Here is a 3,812-nt window from a genome sequence, read left to right as displayed (position 1 = left end):
GCAGCAATAGACAGCCCTTGGTGGATCTTGAGAAGAGTTATGTGAATAGGTCAACGTTTGGGAAAGAGGATGCATATAAAATGATTGGAAAGAGAAGAGACTAGAGTCAGTAAACAAGTAAGGAAATATTTCTACGATCCAGTTTGGAAGAGACAGAGGCTTCTATTAGGGCACCACCTGGGGGAATTCAGAGAAAGGGTTGGATTTGTAAAATACTACACTAGAAAAATAAACAGAACCAGGTGAATGGAAGAGAGATCAAAGTCAAAGGTAATAATGATGGTATTTGTTAAGTGTGATGCCATGGACACAACCCTCCCAGAAAACCCTATCTCCGTCTGCAATCGTTTTAGTAGTGTATCCATAGAGTTTTCTTGGTAAAAACATGGAAGTGGTTTACCAGTGCCTCCTTTCACATAGTAAAATCGAGTCTCTCTCCCATGCCACTGCTGCCCAGCACAGGTGAGTTCTGACTTGTGGCAGATTGCCTTCCACTCACTAACCACTGCCCAAGCTAGGAATGGAAAGGATATGCCTCTGCTTGACTCTTCCTCCCTTAGTTGAGACTGGTAGAGTACTAGAAACTCTCGAGATGTGACCCTGAGAAGGGAAAACACTGGGATAGATATGAAATAATCCAAAGGGAAACAGTCTCTATCCCACATGGGGCTCATAGTCTAAACAGAAGGGTGAAGATATATTCAATCCCTATTTTTCAGATGAGGATACTGAAGCACAGAGAAGTTAAATGACTTGCTCAAGGTCTCACAGCAAGTGGCAGAATGACAAATTGTTTTGAAGCTAGGTATAGGTTCAGCTGGGAGTCACTAATACCTCTTTGCCTATTGGAGAGTTAAAAGACTAGTAATTCTCTGTTTGCAAATCCAGTGTCTTGAAAGTTCTCACTCTCTCCAAAAATGGTGTATTTGACATGGTGCTATGTGAACTATTAATACTATAAAATCTAGCAGACCTTGACTTAAGACGTTTTGAGTTATGATGAAGAGCACTTAAAATATTTCTAAATATACATCCTGTGTTTACAACACATAGGTTTTGACTTTATAACATTAGCTTCCTTTAAAAAATTAGCAACTCAGGCATAGGTAGTCATGGGTGAGGGCATCCAGGAAATGTGAGGAAGTGGAGAAAAAATTAGAAAGCCGCAATAAAAGTTGAGGAGCAAGGAAGGGAAAGTTCAAGAGGGCAGAGGGATGGGTCAGGAGTAGGTAGGAGTGTTCTCTGATCACCAGGCAGTTTCCAGGGAGGCCTGACCCATCCATAATATTTCCAATGAAGTAAAACAAAAGAGGAACCTTATTTCTGGTAGATGCCTCTCTAAAGCTAAGCGCTTATTTCCCCTGTCAGAATTCCTGTAGTGTTCATACACAGTTTTGAGGTGAATTTGGAAGAGGAGGTAGAATGTTTTAAATAAATTGATATGCCAAGGGTATTAATGACTCTTTGGATGTGAGACCGTTAAAACTCATCTGAATATATAAAGGCAATAGATGGGCAGCTGGACAGAGAGACGGGGACACTGTAAACTCTTTGTGTGAGGAGACCTTGTCTCTGGCATCTGTTGTAGAATCCAAGTGCTCAATACAGGATATGGCAGACAGTTAATGCTAATAAATGCAATTACTACCATAGGCAGACAAAAAAGTAGATGGATAGACAGGACTATTTACATGATATATGTTATATATATATCGATATAGAGACAGAGATATCTACACAGACACATATTATATATATATCAGCATTATCATCAGCATCATCTGATATATATATATGTATATGTTAACACACACACACACACATATATATATATGTGTGTTAACATATATGAAATGACTAGCACCTATTTTTGTGAATAGTGCTTCTTGCAATGAGATTTCACTGATGTTCCTCTCTGTGTCTCTGTCGGGAATCAGGACTGCATTAGGTTTGAATCCACTCTATTCAGAAAACTCACTTAAAAATGAAAATACTTTTTATTAAAAAGTTTTCAAACATTTTTCAGAACCAAAAAAAGATTTTTTATATTTGTTCATTCGTTACCAGATTAAACTTTCTGTGGGACAGAGGCTTTTGTATTTTGTGGGACTCCTGTATATGTTTTTTTCCAATTTAAAAATCACAATTCTTATATTAACAGTATTTATGCTATACCACAACTTCCTTTTTAATTAACATAAGCTGTTCTGTGGCTACATTTAACTCTTAAAACATAGAGAATATAGTCTTACTTCAAAAGAGTCACAATCTTCCCTTAGAATGACCCAAATCATAGCCATATCATACAATGTATAGCTCTATTTCCCCCCATATAATATTCTAGATTAGTTTTTATAGGGTCCCTCACTGCCTGAGGGCTTGGAATACAGAACCTGAAGCTCCTGCATACATCTGGCCCAGTATACACCCAGACTCAACCTAGTGGTTGAAATGGAAAGGAATTAGTTTGGGGATATCAGAGTGCCATTTGAATAGAAATGATTATTTTACTGTATGCAAAGTAAAAGATTCTAGAGTAAGTAACTTTCAGTTCTAAAATATTAAGACATGGTCCTTCCTGAGCCTTTTGGAAGTTAAGACAGTATAGAATTTAATTACTCTAGGAGTATTTTATTAGCTATTTCACAGGTATTGCATTTATAATTCCCAATGTAAATAATGCTGAACATGGTGATTATCAATTAAATAGTTTTATTTATGCTTTAATTTAACACACCTTAATACATATAGAGAGCATCACTTTCTGATGGTTTGATGGGTGGAAGTTTAAAAGACGACTCTTAAACCTGAATTGTGTCAGAGACCTAATATTTCCCATTTAACTATATGAAGAGAATAACATTTGCTTCACTATGGCCTACAGATTATTGCATTGCTGTAAAACCCAGATTTCCTGCACTACCTTAATGGAAACAGGAAATTGTATCAAATCCCAAATGACCACCCTGCCCCATTTCCAATGAAAGTTTTTGGAGATAAACTTTTCTCTTTGCTAAAAATCTATATTTCTTTTGCCAACAGAAAACAATTACTACACGTGACTCTCTGATGAAAACGTTTTTACCTAAAATTGCACTCTCTACTGAGCCGTCTCAGAAACCCAACATGGCAGCTCTAAGTACTCCCAATTTTTCCTGCTCCTTGGAGTGAACAGACTGAAGTATAGGTTCCTTCTCTTCCACCCCTCCAGACTAAAAACTCTCCTCTAGATTAAGCTTGCTATGGGCAGGGACTGTGTCCACTACTTCCATCGTACTGTACTCTCCCAAGTGCTTAGTACAGTGACCTGCAAATGGTAAGCGCTCGGTAAATACCAGTGATTGATTAACTGATTAATTAACTGCATTGAGAACAAACAACAACAGCTTGGCCGCAGTAGCTGAATTAAAAGAGAAGGCAAAGAATCGTTTTAAAAGTAACACGCGCCCTACGGTGAAGCAACATTACCCAGGCTGACACTGTTATGATATATTCTTATTTTTAGTCATCTTTCAATGCAAGTCAAGCCGGACTTTACCGTACCATATTTTAGATTGCTTAAGATGTTGTGGTGCCAGTTTTCATTATTATTGATGCTAAACACTTTAAGAATATTTCTGGCTCATACAAAAAGTCTTGGAATATTTCAATGATTTATGAAGCAAATAGGCTTCTTAGATGTCTGTGAAACAGTGCTGATGGATTCAATGAATGCAGTGGTAAGCACTCATTACTGTACCTAGAACACAGCTACCTAGCTGGTTTCTATTCCATTAACAAGTTGTGAAAAAGTCATGATGGAGCTTTTAGCT

The 3,812-nt window shown here is 37.5% G+C and overlaps 1 non-coding gene across 1 annotated transcript; it reads right to left on the bottom strand.

Annotated features, from left to right (window-relative positions):
• Positions 1-472: 472 nt before the first annotated feature.
• LOC114814070 lies at positions 473-610 on the bottom strand. The gene has a single exon (XR_003761812.1). It is a non-coding gene; the product is annotated as a small nucleolar RNA SNORA7 (small nucleolar RNA).
• Between the last annotated feature and the right edge of the window lie 3,202 nt (positions 611-3,812).

Source organism: Ornithorhynchus anatinus, chromosome 8 (assembly GCF_004115215.2).
Source record: "Ornithorhynchus anatinus isolate Pmale09 chromosome 8, mOrnAna1.pri.v4, whole genome shotgun sequence".
NCBI classification, from domain to species: domain Eukaryota; kingdom Metazoa; phylum Chordata; class Mammalia; order Monotremata; family Ornithorhynchidae; genus Ornithorhynchus; species Ornithorhynchus anatinus.
The sequence above is the reverse complement of the archived record's forward strand: the minus strand, read 5'-3'. Positions and strand labels throughout refer to the sequence as shown.